The sequence below is a fragment of the Scyliorhinus torazame genome, chromosome 3 (genome assembly GCF_047496885.1).
Source record: "Scyliorhinus torazame isolate Kashiwa2021f chromosome 3, sScyTor2.1, whole genome shotgun sequence".
NCBI classification, from domain to species: domain Eukaryota; kingdom Metazoa; phylum Chordata; class Chondrichthyes; order Carcharhiniformes; family Scyliorhinidae; genus Scyliorhinus; species Scyliorhinus torazame.
In genome coordinates this window covers 215739021-215761492 of record NC_092709.1, presented here as the reverse complement: position 1 = coordinate 215761492, position 22472 = coordinate 215739021, and the positions used below count along the sequence as shown (strand labels likewise).

The 22472-nt window shown below is 50.6% G+C and overlaps 1 long non-coding RNA gene across 2 annotated transcripts in view; it reads left to right on the top strand.

The window, feature by feature from the left end:
- LOC140408934 (uncharacterized) overlaps positions 1–22472 on the top strand; it is a 45063-nt gene that overhangs the window by 9488 nt on the left and 13103 nt on the right. The window contains exon 2 of one of the 2 annotated variants that reach the window (XR_011940241.1): positions 8541–8653. This is a non-coding gene — a long non-coding RNA (uncharacterized lncRNA). Of the gene's footprint in view, positions 1–8403; positions 8654–22472 lie in introns of both variants that reach the window. The other variant, XR_011940242.1, reaches the window with a different exon arrangement.

Below are 22472 nucleotides of genomic sequence, written 5' to 3'. Positions count from 1 at the left end.
CCGGTAAACCCTGCTGGCCTCTTAAATGGCTCCAGAAAGGGGAACCATTCTTTCCAGGCACTTTATGGCATTTGGAGGGGCCACCTGGTGGCAGTGGCACCATCTGCTCTCACCAATTCCCTCCCCTAACAAATTCTACCAGGACCTTTTCTGGTGCCCACAGACCCCACTTACCTCGTTCTGAGGGTGCACCTCTGTTTGCTGTGCTTTCCTCTCCCAGGTGCAATCCCAGTAGTGGCCATGGTTTGAGGGTATGCAGCCATCCTCAATAGGGATGGATACCTTGGAGACTGCTACTGAGAGGATGTGATCCTGGATCCTATTGACCACTGAAATGGGTTTAGCATGGCAGCACCCTTCCAGGTTTCTGGTCTGACAATGGAAATCCTGCTGCCAGCAACACATTCCATTCATGGTATTGCTAAGAAAGGTCATGAGTAGCCACCAATGTTATATGAATAAAATTAATTGGTAGATTGATGATCAGGGAATATTCTTGGCGACAGGCATAACTGTATGCTGTTATACTGGGCTTTATTTTATAGCATGTCCACAAATTCAATATCCTTTACAGATCCTTGTTCCCTTTCTCTTCTGAGTATTTGATTTACTTGATACTTTTCATCTTTGACAACAAATCTGGATGCCAGATGACAAGTTTACATTGAAAAATATTGAAAACTGAGCCCATATTCAAATTGCACTCTAAACACATTTCACATATGTTACGATCCTCAGAATCCCCCCAGAGTGAGAAACAGTGAGGAGAGAGGCAGACCCAGAGAGTTAGAGCAGCGGGAAAAGGGAGAGCATCTTCAGAGTGAGAAACAGTGAGGAGAGAGGCAGACCCAGAGAGTTAGAGCAGCGGGAAAAGGGAGAGCATCTTCAGAGTGAGAAACAGTGAGGAGAGAGGCAGACCCAGAGAGTTAGAGCAGCGGGAAAAGGGAGAGCAGCTTCAGAGTGAGAAACAGTGAGGAGAGAGGCGGACCCAAAGAGTTAGAGCAGCGGGAAAAGGGCTAGCAGCTTTAGAGTGAGAAACAGTGAGGAAAGAGGCAGACCCAGAGAGTTAGAGCAGCGGGAAAAGGGAGAGCAGCTTCAGAGTGAGAAACAGTGAGGAGAGAGGCGGACCCAAAGAGTTAGAGCAGCGGGAAAAGGGTGAGCAGCTTTAGAGTGAGAAACAGTGAGGAGAGAGGCAGACCCAGAGAGTTAGAGCAGCGGGAAAAGGAGAACAGCTTCAGAGTGCGAAACAGCGCGGAGAGAGGCAGACCCAGAGAGTTAGAGCAGCGGGAAAAGGGAGAGCATCTTCAGAGTGCGAAACAGCATGGAGAGAGGCAGTCCCAGAGAGTTAGAACAGTGGAGGGAGGCAGAGCAGCTTCACAGTGAGAAACAGTGCGGAGAGAGGCAGACCCGGAGAGTTAGAACAGTGGGAAAAGGAGAACAGCTTCAAAGTGAGAAACAGTGCGGAGAGAGGCAGTCTCGGTGAATCAGCAAGGATAAACAACACCACCTCCACGAAAGTCCCCAATACCGGTGTCCCGCAACATTGCGTACTTATCCCTCCACTATATTCCCTATACACACATGACTGTGTGGCAAAATTTGGCTCCAACTCCATCTACAGATTTGCTGATGACACAACTGTAGTTGGTCCGACCTCGAACATCAATGAATCAGAGTACAGGAGGGAGGTAGAGAACCTAGTGGAGTGGTGTAAGGAGAACAGTCTCTTCCTCAATATCAGCAAAACTAAAGAGCTGGTCATTGACTTCAGGAAGCAAAGATTCGTACACATCCCTGTCTGCATCAACGGGGCCGAGGTGGAGATGGTTGACAGCTTCAAATTCCTAGGTGTGCATATCACCACCAATTTGTCCTGGTCCACCCACGTTGACACTACGAGCAAGAAAGCACAACAGCGCCTATACTTCCTCAGGAAACTAAGGAAATTCAGCATTTCCACATTGACTCTTACCAACTTTTACAGATGCACCATAGAAAGCATCCTATCTGGTTGCCTCACAGCCTGGTATGGCAACTGTTCGGCCCAAGACCGGAAGAAACTACAGTCGTGAACACAGCCCTGTCCATTGTGCAAAACTGCCTCCCATTTATTGACTCTGTCTACACCTCCCACTGCCTTGGGAAAGCTGGCAGCATAATCACAAACCCCTCCCACTCGGGTTATTCACTCTTCCTACCTCTTCCATCGGGCAGGAGATACAAAAGTCTGAGAACACACACTAACAGATTCAAAAACAGCTTCTTTCCCACTGTTACCAGACTCCTGAATGACCCTCTTATGGACTGAACTGATCTCTTCAAACATTTTCTCTACTGAGTAGTACTACAGTCCTGTATGCTTCACCCGATGTCTATGTCTATGTGTACTCAGTGGGCTAGACAGCTGGTTTGTGATACAGAACAAGGCCAGCAGTGTAGGTTCAGTTCCTGTAGCAGCTTACCCAAACAGGCACTGGAATGTGGCGACTAGGGGCTTTTCACAGTAACTTCATACTTGTGACAATAAAAGGTTCTTCTTATTATTATTTATGTTTGCCCTCTGTTTTCTTTTCATGTATGGAATGATCTGTCTGGACTGTATGCAGAAGAATACTTTTCACTGTACCTTGGTACACGTGATAATAAATGAAATCCAAATCCAATTCAAGTTAAAACAGCGGGAAAAGAAAGAGGATCTTCAGAATGAGAAACAGCATGGAGAGAGATGGACCCAGAGAGTTTTAACAGCGGGAAAAGACTCACCATAAAGAGAGTGAGAAAAACAAAGATTGACTTCATAGGAAAACGGAAAATTGGCTGGGAAGTAATTGCTAACTTGCATTACCTATTCTAATTTGTTTTGCGATTAATGATAAAAAGGAGAAATAGTTTACAGATTAGAAAGACTAAAAAACAGCTGAATTTAGATTATAGGAACATAGGAATTAGGTGCAGACGTAGTCAATTAAGCCCTTCAAGCCTGCTCTACCATTCAATCAGATCATGGCTGATCTTATAAAATCTAAAGCCCATTCAGAAATAAAAATAAATAAATTAAAAACAAATTAAATAAAATAGAGAAGCAGGGTCAAGTGATGTGTTGTACCTGCATGATGTGGGAGCTAGTGGCCCCCATTGCGGTTCCTAGTGGACCATCTGGTTCATTAATGTCCTTTCGGGAAGGACATCTGTTGCTTTACCTGGTCTGGCCTACATGTGACTCCAGATCAACAGCAATGTGGTTGACTCTTAAATGCCCTCAGGGATGGACCATAAATGTTGGCCCAGTGACGCCCACATCCCATGAACGAATAAAAAACAGTGTTGGTTGCTTGGGGAACTTCAACTCAGAGTTGATGAGCTGGGGTCTGAGCTTTAGACACTGCGACACATCAGGGAGGGGGGGGAGTTACCTGGGCACTGTGTTCCAGGAGGAAGTCACACCCCTTAGATTAGCTATCTTGAATTTGGCCGCTGGTCAGGGACAGGCGGGTGTGACAATGAGTGAGGTAAGTAGAGGGATCCAGGAGGTAGGGTTGAAGGAGCCTGAATCCTTCTCCTTGTCCAACAGGTTTGAGGTTCTTGCTCCCTTGCTCTCTTGTGAATGAGAGTGAGGACCGCGGGGAGGGTGAGAAAACTGACCACAGCACCATGGTACAGGGAGCCATTCAACTGGGGGGAGAGAAAGGAAATGTAGTTGTAATTGGGGATAGTATAGTTAGAGGCATAGAAACTGTTCTCTGTGACCAGGATCAAGAGTCCAGAAGGTTGTGTTGCCTGCCTGGTGCTCAGGTTTGGGATATGTCGTTTGGGTTGCAGAGGAACTTGGCGAGGGAGGGTAAAGATCCAGCTGTCATGATCCATCTAGGTACATAGGTAGAACAAGGATAGAGGTTCTGTTGAAGGAATACGAGCAGCTAGGGGCAAAATTAAAAATCAGAACCAAAAAGGTAATAATCTCCGGTTTACTACCTGAGCCATGAGCTAATTTGCACAGGGTCAATAAGATTAAAGAGGTAAATGCGTGGCTCAGAGTTTGGCATGGGAGGAATGGGATCAAATTCATGGTACATTGGCACCAGTAACGGGGAAGGAGGGGGATGTTCCGATGGGACAGTCTTCAGCTGAATTATGCTGGGACCAGAGTCCTGGAGAATTGCAAAACTACGTCTGTAGGTAGGGCTTTAAACAAAATAGTGTGTGTGTGTGTGTGTGTGTGTGAGTGGGGGGGGGGGTCAGTTGTATGGAAAATTAGAAAAGCAAAGTTAAAGGATAACCCCAAATTCAGCTAAAACTAAAGCTTATTAGCTTCTCTACCTTACAAGGTGCCAGTTGCTAAGCAACACCCCCATGTTGTAGCCTTTTCTTTATTCTTCACATCATATCTCTCTCTATGCACAATAGAAATACAGTTGGAACTTCAACAACCCCACACATATAAACACCTTCGCCCAGCATGAGTTCAATGATAGGTTTTACCCTTCCAGGGTCAGAAACGTTAAATTAAACCCACTAAAAACTATACCTTATTTCTGTTGTTTACCAATATAAATAAAAATCCCTTAAAACGTCCTTTGTTTCCCTAACAGTTAAACATTATGAAGTAATATAATATACAGGATTATATTACTTTTAGCCTGTATTTGCAATTGGAATAATGTACTAATTATGTGCATTATCCTGAGGTGTAAATATATTGTCGTTCTTTCACTGTCGTTGGGTCAAAATCCTGGAACTCATTCCCTAACAGCACTTGGGTGTACCTACAACACATGGACTGCAGCAGTTCAACAAGGCAGCTCAGCACCACCTTCTCAAAGGCAATTAAGAATGGGCAATAAATACTGACCTTGTGCCCACATCCCATGAATGAATTTTTAAAAATCAGCCATTAATACCATTGTTATAAAATATTTGGCCAGCACTCAAAGGAAACTAGATATTACTATGAACTTACAGTCACATTGAACTGTGAAATAGCAAACTGTGCAATGGTGATTTGAGTTCTTTTACCATGCCTCTATATCAAAAGCAGCAAAGTGCTTTCTGCTGTGAGAAAAGAGGAAGAGTAACCACTTAGCTCCTTTGGTACCGTGATGAGTTGTCATTTACAGCAAGAGTGTTTAAAAACATTGTAGTTAGCAGTAAAGCAGGGTACTTGAGATGCATTCAAGCCTGAAAGGAAAGGCAATTAAACAATCCACCAAGCAGCTGTGTCTGACCCATGAAACTATTAATCCTAGGCATGTGAAAGGTACTTCTCTGTGAAATTGAATGGGTGCTTAGCATTTCAAAGGCTGTCAGGGGATTTGAAGCTTTTTCATGTTGTGGGCTTTCGAGGAAGCCTCTGGCATTTGTAACAGCTGCTGTTTTAAAGTCTGGTGTTGTCTGAGGGAGCAGTTGTTAGGAAATGGAAAGTGTTTCTCCATTGATTCTTCATTGGACTGCTCTTCAGCTGTCAGACAGAGAGCTCAGGGTGAGGAGGCCACAACATAGGATTAAAAAACTCAGACCAGGAGGATTCTGTTGAGCAGAGAGATGCCTGAGGTCCCTTTGCCAAGGGATATCCAGGGCTGGAAGGGGAGGAGCAGACACAGGACCCTCATCCTGGGAGGGGGGGTGGGGGTGGGCATGTCAGCCCCCACTCGCATCCCGGGCCCAACAACTCCCAGGACCATTGGGGGACTCTTGCAGGCCGTCAGTGGCAAAGGGCACATGACCTATGGCCTGACCCACTTGACTCTGCCTTGGGGTCCACCACATCAGGCGTGGGTTTCACTGCGAGTGTGTAGGTACCATGTTGCTAGGGGGCAGTGTGCCACTGGCAATGCCTGTGGGTGGGGACTGAAGTGGGTGACTGAAGGGGGGGAATGGGGGGGGGGTCCAGTGTGGAGGGGGGTCAGTTCATACTCATGTGAGTGCGATGTGGGGGTTGGGTGGTGACATGTTATTCCTGTGATTGGGGGAGGATGCTTCTCATTGTCAGCGGGGTGCGGTGGGGTGGGGGGGGGGGGGGGGGGGGGCGTGGTTTGCCAAGATTTGCATTGTGGGAGGGGAGAAAGTTATGAAATTAACTCTTGTGATACATTCAGGACTGGGAGAAATAACTCAGTAGAGTATAGGTATGAATATGGAACACCGTTGGTTGAAGAGTTGGATATTCAGGCTAAGAAAAATCCAGTTGCAAACTAGTTGATTTCAACAGAGTGACTGTACAGGCACTGGGCTAGGCCTCATTATCAAATTCAGCCAGGATTCCTGTTCCTGATTGCTATCCAGTAACTGCTGCTGGTAATGCAAATGTGTTAAGTGAGTAGAAGCTTGGCTGTGATGCTTTCACAGTTGAATAATCTACTGAGATTCTCTGTCCAAATTCATGTGTGAAGGATGATTACTTGGATGAGATTGGGTAACAAAGTCAAGCGCCTTTGAGAGAGAAGCAGATGCAACGTGGGAGGCACAGTAGCTCCGTGGGTAGCACTGTTGCTTCACAGTGGCAGTGACCCAGGTTTGATTCCTGGCCTTTGGTCATTATCTATGCGGAGTCTGCATGTTCTCTCTGTGTCTGCGTCGGTTTCTTCCAGATGCTCCGGTTTCCTCCTACAAAGTTCCGAAAGACGTGCTTGTTAGGTGAATTGGACATTCTGAATTCTCCCTCACTACCCGAACAGGCTCCTGAATGTGGCGACTAGGGGGTGGGATTCTCTCCGCCCGGGGCCAGGCCGGAGAATCCCCACGACCGGTGCGAATCGTGTCACGCCGCCGGCCCATCACCAGCAGCGCTGGCGTGGTAGGTGCGGCGCCGGTTGGGGGCCGCCCTATGCGGCCGGCCCGCCGATTCTTGCCCTGGGATGGGCCAAGCGGCGGTCGTAAAAACGGCGAGTGCCGCCGGCGCCTTCCACACCTGCTCTCAGCCAGCGGGAACTCGGTGTGGAAGGGTCGGGGCGGCCTGTGGGGGGGAGGGAGGTCCAACCCCGGGGGGGGGTGCCTCCGATGTGGCCTGGCCCGCGATCGTGGCCCACCGATCGGTGGCTGGCCTCTCTGGCTGGCGGCCTCCTTTCTTCCGTGTCGGCCCCTGTAGTCCTGCACCATGTTGCATCGGGGCCGGCGCACTGAAGGAAGCCACTGCGCATGCGTGGATCCCGCGGCACCCAGTGTACGCCGGGATCAGCAGCTGGAGTGGCGTGAACTGCTCCAGTGCCGTGCTGGACCCCTGTAGGGGCCAGAATTGCGGATCCTGAGGCTGTGTTGATGCCGTCGAGAAATGCTACGGCGTTTCCGATGGCGTCAATTCTTAGCCTCAGGACCACAGAATCCCGCCGAGGGGTTTTTCACAGTAACTTCATTGCAGTGTTAATGTAAGCTTACTTGTGACACTAATAAAGATTAGATATTAAATTATTATTATTAAGTGGAGTAAGTTAACAGAAAAAAAAAATCAATGCATCAAACATTAAAGCAGCATGAACTTTTCATTTTAGTTAGAATTATCTGTAAAACAAATCTTCTGCTTTCACCATGAAGATGATGACGAAATCTGGATTAACTTGAACAGTAAAATATACTGCAGCCTGCAGTTCCTTTTACTCCTTTAACACTGCTGTAGTTTTCAAATAGCTTCATGAATACATTGAAAATCTTTTCTCGGATTTGGATTAAGCACTTGACTTCTAACCATTTATTTGATGCCTGATTTTTTTACTTAGTGGTATCCAGGATTGAAGCCTTTTTTGAGATTCCACTTTCCTTATTGCACTTCAGAGTGCCTTTAATATTTGGAAACTTGGCATCACGGTAACAAAATAGGACCTAGTGAAAATTTCTAATATTTTTCTGTGACAATATAAATGTAATGATGTTTAATCATGCTAATATAAGTTTATTAGAAATTAAACTTTTAAACCAAAATCACTTCAACCCTTTCTGGCTTTTATAGATGTTATCATCAAATATGTATTTGGTCAAACGTTTCATTATATCAAGTAAAAGTTTAAAATATTTTGCAAATTGATGAAGACAATAGATCTCTTTAATGGAGAGGCTCGATCCATTACTGTCTTTTGGTATTTGGGTGGTCTTTATATATTAGTGGTTTGGTATACACTTTGCTCCTTGTGCACCTCCATGAACTGAATGATAGCATACACTCATTCTAGTCCCACTCAGCTTCAGTGTCAGTTGACCACATTCAATGCCATTTGTCTGCTACTTACAGCACCTGTAACTCAATATGATAATTCAATGTCACCCAGAGCCAACGAAGGCTCTTCTTAAAAGAATCAACGTTCCAGTGTCATAAATAATCCATTCTACTGCTTGTGATTTGCAGTTTCAATGAGTTATACAATGACCCATTAAGTCTTGCCTGGGACTGAGCAAATGTTTTTTGTTCTAATTTGGCAGAACCAGATGTGATACGGAGAACAGGTACCCCTGGGAGTTGTCAGCTGACATGGCAGTGAAGTGGGCCTCAGAAAGGGGAAGATAACTCATCCATGGAGAATTCATTGACCCTCATCTCTTTGTTGTGGTCTTTTAAGGTCTGCCAATTATATAGGACAATTCTACTTCTGCAGAGCCCACAGACAGCCATTCTGCTGAAATACATGTCAAGGATTTTCTCCTGAGGAGTATTTTGAGAAAGCACTTCAAGGTACTTTGTTCAATATCTCATCAAGCATGCTGTATGATGTTATTCGTATTCTTAAAGTGTTTAGAAATTCCAGTCATATTGGGACTGACTTGAGTAAAGAAGACAGAGTAAGCATCTTTTAGATATATCCTTTAGCATCGATAATGCTTCCAATAAATAACGCACAATTATTAAACGGATGCTAAAGTCCGATATCAATTAGGACTTTAGTTAATTCGTAAATACTTTGCAATTTTAAAATAGTACAAGTTTTATTTTGAAAAGTGACAACTAAATATGCCATAAAGCATTTTTATTCAATTGATTCTTCTGTTAGTACCTCAGCTGGGTGCACCCCAACAACACTGACAATAATTTGGTGCCATACCTAAGTGGTCTTTCTTCATGTGTAATCATAGGCAGTGAGCATTCAGAGGGTGCAACAATGAAAACCATCTTAGCGCGCCCATTCCCTTCCTGACCCAATGCCCAAATGTGTGCCCTTTCCAGCAGATGCCACTGGATGGCAATTAAATCTAAGAACCCATGAAGGATTCTTTCCTCCATAGCTGATGGATAGTGAGGTCAAATGTAATGATTGTAGCACTCCTATTGGATCCCTGTTGAAATTAGCTAACTTCACAAGGAGGAGTTTTAGGACCCAGTGACCACTTAGTAACATTTATAATATTTTATTTAACAACACCTAAGTAATAATAATAATCTTTATTGTCACAAGTAGGCTTACATTAACACTGCAATGAAGTTACTACGAAAAGCCCCTCATCGCCACATTCCGGCGCCTGTTCAGGTACACAGCGGAATGTCCAAATTACCTAACAGCACGTCTTTCAGGACTTGTGATACATTCAGTATTGTTCGCATTCCTCCTCTGTGGTGTTTGCCCTTTTTATGAGGTGATCTGCCGAGGGGGTCATGTGACCCAGGTAATCAATCAGGGACCAGGCTGGGGAAGCACAGTTTTCTGTATCAGTTCGATCCTGGAAGCTTAGCAAAGTACTGCAGTATTTTGCCGTTGCCTTTTGCAGCATAACTGACGAGGAAGCTCTCCTGCTCACCATCAAGTGTATTGGGAGGATTTACAGGCTATTAATCCACCAGTTTGACCAGATTGTGAACACACCTCTCATAGCTATCAAGTCCTGAAGTGTGACTTGAACCGATGGCTTCTAGCCCAGAAGTAGCAATGCTACCCCTACGCCACAAGACCTACTTAATGTTTCCATTATTTATTTATCTTTATCATACCATGGGATAAATATTAACTTTTACTGCCATCTGGTAGTAAAGGATTAGTTGCCTGCTATACCGCACTCAATTTTCCTTTCCACTAACTTTAATTGGATGGAGTAAACTCATCTTAGAGCTGTAAAACATCCACATTTCAAAATTATTTACTTAATTTTTCTTTCTGTGTCCTTCCCCTTAACCAATCTTTCTTTCCTTCATTTTATTTCACTTTTTGTACCTGATTTGACTCTAATTCATGCAGTGTGACCAGTTTTCTCCTTTGGTCCTCTGTTTCTTTCTCAATTTTACATCTTGGGCGTCATTCTCCGACCCCCCAGCGGGTCGGAGAATGGCCGTTGGCCGCCGTGAATTCCGCCCCCGTCGCCCGCCGAAGTCTCCGAAGGGAGAAAAGTCGGCGGGGCGTCAATGGCACCGCAGACCTTGGAGAATGGCACGGGTGGGCGCAAGGCAATCGATTTTGGGCCTGCCGATATTCTCCCGTCCGGATGGGCCGAAGTCCCGTCGACGTGATGACGGGTCACGTCGGCGTAAATCAAACCTCCTTTTAATCGGCGTCAACCTGTGCTCAAGGTTTACGCCGACCAGCGTGGAGGTGGGTGATGGCCTGGGGGGTTGGCCGCTGGACAGGCGATGGCGTGGCCGCAGTCTGAATGTGTGGGGGAGAGGTGTGTGTAGGGTTTTGTGTGTGTGTGTGCGGCGGGGGGGGGGGGGGGGGTTAGAGTGGGCTGGGCTCCGGGGGAGTGCTGGGAGGGGGGTTGAGTGCCGGGGACGGGAGGATGAGTGCCGGGGAGGGAGGATGGGCGGGTCCATGCCGGGGAGGAGGATGGGGGGGGTCCGTGCCGTGGAGGGGGATGGGGGGACGGGGTCCGTGCCGGGGAGGAGGATGGGGGGGGTGGGTCTGTGCCGGGGAGGGGGGGGGGTCCGTGCCGGGGATGAGGGGTGCGAGGGCAAGTGAGTTGGTCCACCTGGCCAGGTGCCAGGCTCCAACAGTTGGACCCATGCGGTCCATGCCACCTGGCTGGGGGGAGGAGGGGGTATGGGCAATGATAACATGTCGTCGTTTCCCCCCCCCCCAACCAGGCCGTCATGTTTTCCGATCAGCCAGCGATGTTGGCCGTCGTGGCGGCAGCCGCTAATGTCTATATTGCCCTGGATGAGGAGGAGGAGGAGCGTGCCAGAGAGGCGGCGCAGGCTGCCGCAGAGGGGCAGGCGGCAACGCCCAGGCTGGAGGGAGACCTGACCAACAGGACGAGGAGGGGGAGGAGGACGTCGCAGCCCCACGGCAACGGAGGCACCCGAGGGCGCCCCGTGTGTACCGGCCCCGGCAGTCATACCAGGACCTCACGGACCGGGAATGCAGGAGGAGACTCCGGATGAGGCGGGAAACCGTGGCACACATCTGCCACCTGCTGGCACACCTGTCACCGCGTGGCACTGGCGGGGGACACCCTCTCCCCGTGTCCGTCAAGGTTACGGTGGCACTGAACTTTTATGCAACGGGGTCATTCCAGACACCGAGTGGGGACCTGTCCGGCATATCGCAGACATCGGTGCACTGGTGCATCCGGGCAGTGACAGATGCCCTATATGCCATGGCGCACCGCTACATCCGCTTCCCTGTGGACCGGGCCAGCCAAGGTGCCCGGACCGTGGGCTTCTCTGCCGTGGCCGGGTTCCCCATGGTCCAGGGCGCGATTAATGGGATGCACGTCGCCGTGCGGCCACCTGCAGATAACAGGGCCGTGTTCACCAATAGGAAGGGGACCTATTCGATGAACATACAGGTGGTCTGCGACCACCGCATGATGATCCTGCACGTCTGCGCCCGTTACCCGGGCAGTGTACACGACTCATACGTGTTGCCGCGGTCATACATCACCGGCATGTACGAGGGACGCCATCCCCGGCTGAGGGGCTGGTTGCTGGGCGACAGGGGCTACCCATTGCGATCGTGGCTGATGACGCCTATACGGAGGCCACGCAATGAGGCGGAGAACCGCTACAATGATGCCCATGTAGCGACAAGGGGAGTGATAGAGAGGTGCTTTGGCGTGCTGAAGATGCGTTTCAGGTGCCTGGACCTCTCTGGGGGCACCCTCCAGTTTCGGTCAGATAGGGTCGGCCGCATCATTGTGGTGTGCTGCGTCCTGCACAATATAGCTCAGCAGAGGGGCGATGTGCCGCAGGCAGAGGAGGGCGGAGTGGAGGAGCAGCAGGAAGAGGCGCAGTCCTCCCCAGAAGAGGGGGATGGGGGCAATGGTCAGGGCAGATGGGCTAGACACGGGCGGGTGGCTGTCCACCGTTACCGGCTGGGCCAGCAGGCACGGGACAGGCTGATAGCCGCTCGCTTCACTGACTAGATGGGCGAGGGAATCGGGTAGTATGGCCACAGACCGCACACCATGGCAACAGCCGACCACCCACACCCCCCACCCATCCACCCACCCAGCACCCTCACCCCCATCCCCAACCCCACCCACCCCACCCGCATGCACACCACCCCCCCCATTGCCGATCCACCTGCGGCACAACGGGCCGGGCTCACACAGTTGCGGGTGGACGCGTGTCTATTGCAGGCCATGGAGGATGATGACAACCCGCCCTGCGATGAGCTCCTGGCTCCACATCGTTGGACTATGTCTGACCCATGGCCACAGTACCATCATCCACCCGGACCATCCCTGCATGCGGCTGTGACACTGCAGCGCACGGTCCCGTCCTCTGCCCGGAGGGATGTTGATGGCGGCCCAGGGGGAAGGGGGCAGACCCACCTGGGGCTGAGGTAAGACCACCCCTCACACACACACTTGCGCTCAACGTACATGACACCCCCGCACGCTTTGGACAGAGCACAAAGGCAGCTTCTGTAGGTGTAACATTGACTTTAATAACGAAAGGAGTTCATGCACGTGCCCTAGCCCCTAAAACTCATCTGTGCCCTGCACCCGTGCCAACTTACTCAGTGTCTAATTGTTTGGCCTTACGGACCCTGTGACTACGTCTACGTGGTTCCCCAGATGGTACAGCAGAACTGGAGGTGGACTCCTGTGATTCCTGCCCTCTGACACGTGATCCCTTTGGCGGCCGTTTCCTGGGGCATCCTGGCCTAGATGGGCCAGGCTGCGGCCCGGGCGACTGGGATGGTGAGCTGCCAGCCTGTCCTGCCCGTTGCCCACCCGATGCACCTGGGACGGAAAGGGGGGAGTCCGAGGTGTCACGGTATTCCGGGACCTCCCCTACAGGCGGACCCGGGACGGACCACAGCACCTCCTCCTCCCTCGGGGTGCCCGATGGCCCCCACGCCTCTACATGGGTGGGGGATGCGAACGGACTGGCCATCCGACGCCCCCCCCGACATCTGGCGCTGCCAGTCCTGGAGGCACGTGCTGGTATCGACAGGGGTCTGCAGGTTTGCAGCCATGGAGCTCAGGGGATTGCCAAACACTGTCTGTGACTGCGACACCAGCTCGCACATAGGCAATGGCGCCGATGCCCTCAGCGATGGCCTGCAGAGACTGTGCCATGGCCTGCTGAGACTGGGCCATGGCCTGCAGAGACTGGGCTATGGACTGCTGAGACTGGGCCATGGCGTTGAGCGCCTCTGCCATCTGCCGCTGGCGCTCGCTCATGGCCTCCTGTGAGAGGGCAGCCATGTCCTGGGCCACAGACGCCGCCTTCACGGAAGGCCCCAGGCCTCGCAAACCGTTCCCCATGTCTGACACCGTCGCACCCAGTGCCTCCACCGATGATGTCACCCGTGCGGTGTCGGCCTGGGTGGCACGCATGACCGGGACCACTCCCAGCTCCTGGACGCGGGTGGACTCCTCCACCTGCGACTGCAGCCGCCGCAAGCCGGCCGTCACCCTCTTCGCTCGTCTCCGGTTCGGTGGTTGCATCGGAATTTTTGGGTGTGTGTGGTAACTCCAGGAACCCGGGATCTATCTGGGTGGCAGATGTTCGCTTGGGCTCGACTGCCCTCCGACTGCCCGGCCCCTCTGCTGCTCCTACCTCTGCCTGCTGTACCGGGACAGCTGTGTTGTGCGCACCAGTGAGTGTACCAGACGCCTCATCACTAAAGTGTCCAACCGAGGTGAGTGTTTCTGCGATGGTGGAGGGTGTTGGTGACAGCAGTGGCGTTGTGTCGTGCTCTTCGTCCCACTCTGAGTCCATGGCACTTTGGGGTGGCGGTTCGTCTCCACCCATCCAATCTGTGTCACTGTCCGGTATTTCGTTTTCCTGGGTAGTGCTGTCCCGGGTAGGGGTGTCCTGGGTAGTGGTGTCCTGGGTAGGGGTGTCCTGGGTAGTGGTGTCCTGGGTAGTGGTGTCCTGGCTCGGCTGTGACGGGGGCCTCTGGCTGCCCCTCTCGTTGCTGGGTGGCACACGCCTGCGTCGTCGCACCCGCACGAGACGGGGGCGTCGTCTCCCTGTTGCTCCAGGTCTTTCCGTCTCCAGTGGTCTCCAAGGGACATCCTGCGGGCGTCGCATGCTGGAGGGTCCGGGTCTCTCCGTCTCCTGTGGCCTCCGAGGGGCATCCTGCGGGCGTCGCATGCCGGAGGGTCCGGGTCTCTCCGTCTCCCGTGGCCTCCGAGGAGCATCATGCGGGCGGTCTGCATCTGCGGGGATGGGTGCCTTGACGTTTGCTCCTGCGATACACAATGAAGCATGCATGGTTAGACACGCAGGCAGTGATCAGGTGATATGGGGGAGGGGGATATGGGGACGGGCTGTCGGTGGCTCACTTGCTGGTGGGCCCCCGACCTCTGCATCAGCAACCTCCCGGTCCTCAGGTCCGCCAGCCAGTTCTAGGGCCCTTTCCTCGTGTTCGGTCAGTGGCCTCTCATCAGCGGGGCCTCCTCCAGTCCTCACATGCTCCCTGGTGTTGTGTGCGCGTTTCTCCTGTGGGGGGGGGTGGGGGGTGGCAGGGGTAAAAGGCAACAGTGTTAGACAGGTATATGAATGCACGCCATCGGTTGTGCGTGCATTGCAGAGGTTAAGGTTAGGGCTGGATTCACTTGGGGAAATGGGGGAGGGGAGATATGGCGGATATGGGGGATATGGGAGAGGGGGGATATGGGGGAGCCGGGATATGTGGGAGGGGGGATATGGGGGAGGGGGATATGGGGGATATGGGGGAGGGGGATATGGGGGAAATGGATATCGGGCAGGGGGGGGAGGCTCACCCTGGCTGCTCTGACGAGGTTGTTCACCTTCTGTCCGTGGTGTCAGGGCCACAGTGGTGACGGCCTCTGCCATGTCCCTCCACAGACACCGGCTGTGGCGTGGGGCAACTCTGCGGCCGTGTCCGGGATACAGGGACTCCCTCCTCTGCTCCACTGCGTCCAGGAGCGCCTCCACATCCCATGACTGGAACCTCGGGGCTGAGCGGCGGGCGGCCATCCGGTCGGGTGTTCCGGTGGGGTGGGGGGGAGCAGCGCGTCCTGATGAGCCGTCACGCCGTGCGGCGTGTATGACGCCGCAAGGTGTGAAGCACGTGAGCAAGCGCGGATCCCGTCTCGTCGCTGCTAGCCCATTCCGGGCCGGAGACTTTGCGACGTTTGGGGCGGCGTGATGAAGGTCGGATTTGCACCGTTTTTGGCGCCGATTGGCGGACTTTGCGCCGATAACAGAGAATTTCGCCCCTTGTTTTTCAGGGAGATAGACTGTTGATCCTGTCATTTGCAAAGGTCCTAAGAGGTCCTTTTGACCTTGTTGTGCTTTTATCAACTCACATTTCCAGCAAAGTATATGACAAAAGCCAAAGAGTGCAGGAAATGGTCTCGCTCACTGCACACAGTGTGAGGCACCTCGTCCCATAAACATTTGGGCCTTTGTGACGTAAAATATGAATATGTGTGGACATTAGGTGAAGGCAGGATTAGTTTGACTTTGATAACATTGATTCATTCCTCCTCATCCAGGTACCAAGCCTAATAAGGGAAATGACAACCATGGACCTCCATTGGATTGGCCCATGATTATGCTTGGCAAAGAATTGCAGTGGTTTGCATTGAGTTTGGTTCAACCAAATAGGAACAAAGTCCCATAGCGAGCGCGTTTAGCTACATGTTTCCCGGTGCTCACAGCACTGAGAAACACATGGCTATTCAATGTAACTTGCATTGTTTAAGGGGCCTCAGTGGGGAATGCGTGGCAGAGGCCGCACATAGCCCCGTTTTGTACACTGGGAGCTATGCTCGCTGGAACCCCCCCCATCCGGCGACCCGATCTCCGAAACCCCAAAGCGATCCCCGACCTCCCCACAGCCCGAGCGCAATATGGGAGGGTTCCCTGCTCCCCCTGCACCCCCCCCCAACTCCCATGCAGGGCACCCCCAGTCCGATCACGCACGGGCAATAAAATGCCAGCTTGGCACCTTGGAAGTGCCAACTTGGCACCCTTGCAGTGTTCATGCCAGCTGGCAATGGCACATGGGCACCTTGGCAATGCCAGGATGGCACCCAGGTGGCACTGCCAGGATTCCCAGGCGGAACCAGAAGTGCCAGGATATCACCCTGCCCAATGGGCATGCAGCTGCAGCCTCCGATCCTCTGGGAGACTCTCATGAGTGCTGTTCCATCTGGTCCCCGTTTGTGAGGACCAGTGCTGAACGGCACTCGCCCGAGGTCTTTAAGGCGAAGGAGATGAATCCCAAAGCCTCAGGTACCTCGGAAATCTGCATATTAGAGTGAGACTAACTCGCTCTAATATACAAATTTGCCAAAAAGTGTTCCTGCCCATAGTGGGTGGGATTTACATTGCAACGTCTCATGAGATCGCATTAGATCTCACATAACGTAGCGAGCCGGATAGATTCTGGGAGCTGGGTCTCCCGGATTTTATCAGACGCAGCGTGGTCATTGGATCACAACCACTCACTTCTATGGTATAGATTCCCAGGGAACTCTCCGAACATTTGTGTTCCTGCTATTGAGCATATTGGAAGGACTGATATTCAACCTGTTTACCCACGTTATGCATACACCATAAATGGTCATCAAGTGGGACTTGAATCCAGAGCTTCGGGCCCAGGGAGTTTACCCCTGCACACCAACATCTCCCTTTTTGCCATTTAGTAAGGTACACCTTTCAAGATGGAAGACATCCAATGCCTGTGGAACTGGGCTGTAATATGAGCCAGTATATTTAGGAGAAGGAAGGTGAATGGAGAGAAAGTTGTAAAATTAGATTAATTGTACCGGACACAGAGCAAACTGAACAAAATTTACAGGATTCAAGTCTATAGATTCAGTCTTTGTGGTGGGCGCCAAAATCTTGTTGATCGCCTCAAAGGTGGAGGGGGGGACGCCGGCACCTGGACAGGCGGGATTGCTGCCAAACCGGTGGCCTCGTGGACAGGCGGGATTGCTGCCAGATCGGTGGCCACGTGGTGCGAGATGCCCTGAGGCGGCATGATGACATGCGAAGAAATGCGGTCAGGTGGTGGGCAGGCAACTTCCCGCAGCGCCCTCCTGTTGCGCCGTATAATGGAGCCATCACCATTTGAACAACGAAAGACCTGGGGGCGGTCTGTCTGATGACAACAGCTGGGGCTGACCAGCCTCCCTAGGCAACTGGATGCGAACAACATCTTATGGAGCCAGCGCAGGCAGATCAGTGGCATGAGCATCATACGTGATCTTCTGCTGGTCCCTGGATCGCTGCACTTTCTGCAGCACCGTGAGGCGGTCAAGGTCTGAAACATGGATGGCTGGAACAGTCGTCCTCAGGTTGCGGTTCATGAGCAGCTGCGCCGGAGACAAACCAGTCGACAGAGGGGTTGCCCTGTATGCCAACAGTGCCAGATTAAAATCAGAGGCTGAGTCTGCAGCCTTGCACAGCAACCGCTTGACAATATGAAACCCCTTCTCGGCCTTCCCGTTTGATTGCGGGTAATGGGGACTGGATGTTATATGCCGGAAGTTGTAGGACCGTGCAAAGTCGGACCACTCTTGGCTGTAGAAACATGGACCTTGTCACTCATTACTGTGAGTGGTATCCCGTGCCTGGCAAACGTCTCTTTACAGGCTTTGATGACTGACTTGGACGTGAGGTCCGACAGTTTCACCACTTCCGGATAGCTGGAGAAGTAGTCGACTAAAAGCACATAATCACGGCCATTTGTGTGAAAGAGGTCTATCCCCACCTTGGACCACGGAGAGGTCACGATCTCGTGCTGTTGCAGTGTTTCCTTGGGCTGGGATGGTTGTGATTTCTGGCATGTTGTGCAGTTGAGGACCGTGTTGGCAATGTCCTGGCTGATGCCAGGCCAGTAAACTGCCTGCCGAGCTCTGCGTCGGCATTTCTCGATCCCAAGGTGACACTCATGGATCTGTCTGAGCACCATGGTTTGCATGCTTTGGGGAATGACGATTCTATCCAGTTTAAGAAGGATCCCCTTAACAACCGTTAACTCGTCCTTAATGTTGAAGAACTGGGGGCACTGCCCCTTTCGCCAGCCATGGGCGAGATGTTGCATCACATGCTGCAGTAGAGGATCTTTGGCAGTTTCTTCGTGTATTTGGACAACTCGTTCATCAGTTGCCGGGACGTTGCTGGCACACAACTGTACCTGTGCCTCAATGTGGTGAATGAAGTTGCCCTGTTCACATGGCGCGGTGATGGATCGGGATAGGGCATCCGCGATGATCAGCTCCTTACCCGGTGTGTAGACGAGTTCAAAGTTATATTGGCGGAGACGAAGAAGAATTCGCTGCAGCCGATGGATTATGTGGACTAAAGGCCTGTGGGCTGTTTCCACTGTGAACTTTGGCAGGCTGCATACGTAGTCATGAAACTTGACTATTCCTGTCAGGAGACCCAAGCACTTTTTCGATCTGGGCATACCGTTGTTCGGTCGGAGTCATGGGCCTGAATGCATATGCCACTGGAGCCCAGGACGAGGAGTCGTCTCTCTGGAGGAGCACCGCCCCAATGCCGGCCTGGCTTGTGTCTGTGGATATCTTGGTATCCTTGGTCGGGGCAAAGAACGCCAGTACTGGGGCTGTGGTGAGCTTCGCCTTCAGCTCAAGCTACTCCGTTTGATGTGCGGGAAGCCACTGGAACACTGTGGACTTTTTTACGACTGCGTGGCAAAACTTGGTTCCAACTCCGCCTACAGGTCTGCTGACGATACGACCATAGTGGGCCGGATCTCGAATAACGACGAGTCAGAATACAGGCGGGAGATAAAGAACCTAGTGGGTGATGTAGCGATAACAATCTCTCCCTCAATGACAGCAAAACTAAAGAATTGGTCATTGACTTCAGGAAGCAAAATACTGTACACACCCCTGTCAGTATCAACGGGGCCGAGGTGGAGATGGTTAGCAGTTTCAAATTCCTAGGGGTGCACATCTCCAAAAATCTGTCCTGGTCCATCCACGTCGACGCTACCACCAAGAAAGCACAACAGCGCCTATACTTCCTCAGGAAACTAAGGAAATTCGGCATGTCTTCATTAACCCGTACCAACTTTTGCGGATGCACCATAGAAAGCATCCTATCGGGCTGCATCACAGCCTGGTATGGCAACTGCTCGGCCCAGCACCGCAAGGAACTTCAGAGAGTCGTGAACACAGCCCAGTCCATCACACAAACCTGCCTGCCATCCAGTGACTCCATCTACACCTCCCGCTGCCTGGGGAAAGTGGGCAGCATAATCAAAGATCCCTCCCACCCGGCTTATTCACTCTTCCAACTTCTACCATTGGGCAGGAGATATAGAAGTCTGAGAACACGTACGAACAGACTCAAAAACAGCTTCTTCCCCACTGTCACCAGACTCCTAGATGACCCTCTTATCGACTGATCTCATTAACACTACACCCTGTATGCTTCACCCGATGCCAGTGCTTATGTAGTTACATTGTATATGTTGTGTTGCCCTATTATATATTTTCTTTTCTTCCCTTTTCTTCCCATGTACTTAATGATCTGTTGAGCTGCTCGCAGAAAAATACTTTTCACTGTACCTCGGTACACGTGACAATAAACAAATCCAATCCAATCCACTTCGCAGTGGCTGTCGAATTTCAGCAGAACTGTCTTGAACTTCGTCTTGTCTTCGCCATCGGCAAACGTGAGCGAATTAAAGATGTGGATGGCGTGATCCCCCGCAGTCGACAGGAACAGCGCGATCTTCCTGGCATCCGATGCTGCCTCGAGGTCGGAGGCCTCGATGTACAGGAGGAACATCTGTTTGAAGACTTTCCAGTTGGCGCCGAGGTTGCCCGAGGTCCGGAGTTGCGGAGGGGGCTGGATCTTTTCCATGCCGCTGGATGGTTGCTTGCTGGTCGTTGCAGATTCATTCGACGTAGGTTTGTTAGAGTTAATAGTTCCCTGGTACCATGATGTGTCATCTGAGTTGGTTTAACATTGACTGCAACTGGATGCAGTGAATCTAGAAATAGGCTTCCGACGTAGGAGATGGTCCAACACTGTTTTTTTGAACATGCTGGTTGCTGTACATAATCTGCTGTGGGTTGACACTCTATTAATCTAAACTGATAACCTCTGACTGGCTTGACCAGACTAGCTCTCTGTCACGTGGAGACGGTGCTCACGGCCTATTTCTGTAGCTGTATCCTGTGAGAAGAGGGAGAGTCTTAATGCCTTGTGTGTTTTATAGTGGTAGTGTCCTGTCTGGTGATTTGTTGTTCTGTGTCGTGTGTGTTCATTGGTTATCCTGTGTGTCAATCACTGCCTGTCTGCATCTCATTATATACATGAGTGGATATTATGAAAGCGTCAGTGAAGGAATGGTGATATATTTCCAAGTCACGATGCAGTGTCTTTTGGAGGGGAAATTGCAGGTGGTGATGTTTCCACGCACCTGCTGCTATTGTCCTTATAGATGGTAGAAGGTGCTGATCGAAGAAAGTTTCCATGACATTGTGTTGGTTTCTCCAGTGAATTCACCTAAAATTGACCAAACCATTGTAAAAGATTGTGGAAATTCAACTGTGAGTCATGTCTAGCACAAATTGGATTTTCATAGTCATTTGTGTGGTTTGAAAATTCCTGGAACTGGGCTTTCAAGAAATTTCTTTTTTTTTTAAATTTAGAGTAGGTAATTTTTTAATTTCTTTTTCTGATTAAGGGGCAATTTTAGTGTTGCCAATCCACCTAATCTGCACATCTTTGGGTTGTGGAGGTGAAACCCACGCAGACATGGGGAGAATGTGCAAACTCCACACGGCCAGTGACCCAGGGCCGGGATTCGGACCCGGGACCACAGCGCCGCAGTCCCAGTGCTAACCACTGCATCACATGTTTCCCCTCAAGACATTTCTTGGCCTTCTGCCCGGTTTTCAATGCTGTTCTCCTTACTCGGCCATTCACAGAGGGCTTCTGAAGCCAGCCTGCCCTGGTGAATCCTGAAAGATCTGACCTTGGGCCTTCCAGTAGAGGCAGTGGGGCTTCCTGCCCCATGCCCCTTAAATTTGTTGCCAGCAGAAATGGAACTGGGTCTTTTTGCCATCGCACCTTTGCTCAGTCCTGTTTCGGGATAACACATCTGATATTAGGACACTAATCTGCACCTCTGAAAAGTTTTCAAATATGAATTAAATTTTTAGTTAAATGAAATACGTTTATTCAAAAGTGCTGGGTTAAACCACTGGTTAAAACACTAGTTAAAACTGTTTTTGTTTGTGTTCAGCCTGTTTCCAACTGTATTAATTAAATGGCATAGGGTCACCACTTGTGGTCTTGTGGTGCACTGGTAGCGCTACTGCCTCTGATGTCCAAGTGCCACTCTGGGCCTTGATAGCCACGGAAGGTGTGTTCATAACATGGCTAAACACTTTTATTGTCAACTTGAAAATGTTTCCAATGGATCTATGGCAGCCAGTGAGAGTGGGAGAATCTCCTGGTCAGCCAGGTGTGTGTGGTAACTCAGCATAACAGCCATATTAAAATACTCCAAACACAGGTTCTTGCTATTGGTTGTACTCCATGGCGAGTGTCCTCCTCATTCCAAGGGACTAACAGAGTGAGGTCATCACTCTTAAATCAAGGAATACATTTGATTTTTTAAAAAATTGTCCTAAAACGTTGCCTATTTGCAATTCTATTTGCAACTGGTTCCTCTTATTAAATGTTACTCTCTCCAAAATTTCAATACTTCTTAGATTAAAGTAGGTGTCAAAGGACTTCTTGACCTTTTCGAAGTTATCGCATGTATTTATTTAATCCTTGCCCGGCAATTGCCTGGCGGCATGGTAGCACAGTGGTTAGCACTATTGCTTCACAGTGCCAGGATCCCAGGTTCGATTCCTGCCTTGGGTCACTGTCTGTACGGAGTCTGTGAAAGGGGGGGGGGGGGGGGGGTTCAGCGATGATACCTCTTAAAACTGAATAGCTAGCATGCCACAAGAGTAGTTTTACATAGGTTACTTTATTAAGGAGTGAGATGAATTATAGGGAGTGTACTGAGTAATCCTTATTAACTATTAAACATGTATTTTTAGGACATAGCAGTAATAAGTAATCAAATGGGATTTCGGATAGCTAACTTGACCAAAAGGACGTCACTTCTGATATCTTGTCTTTGTGAAACAATCCAGGA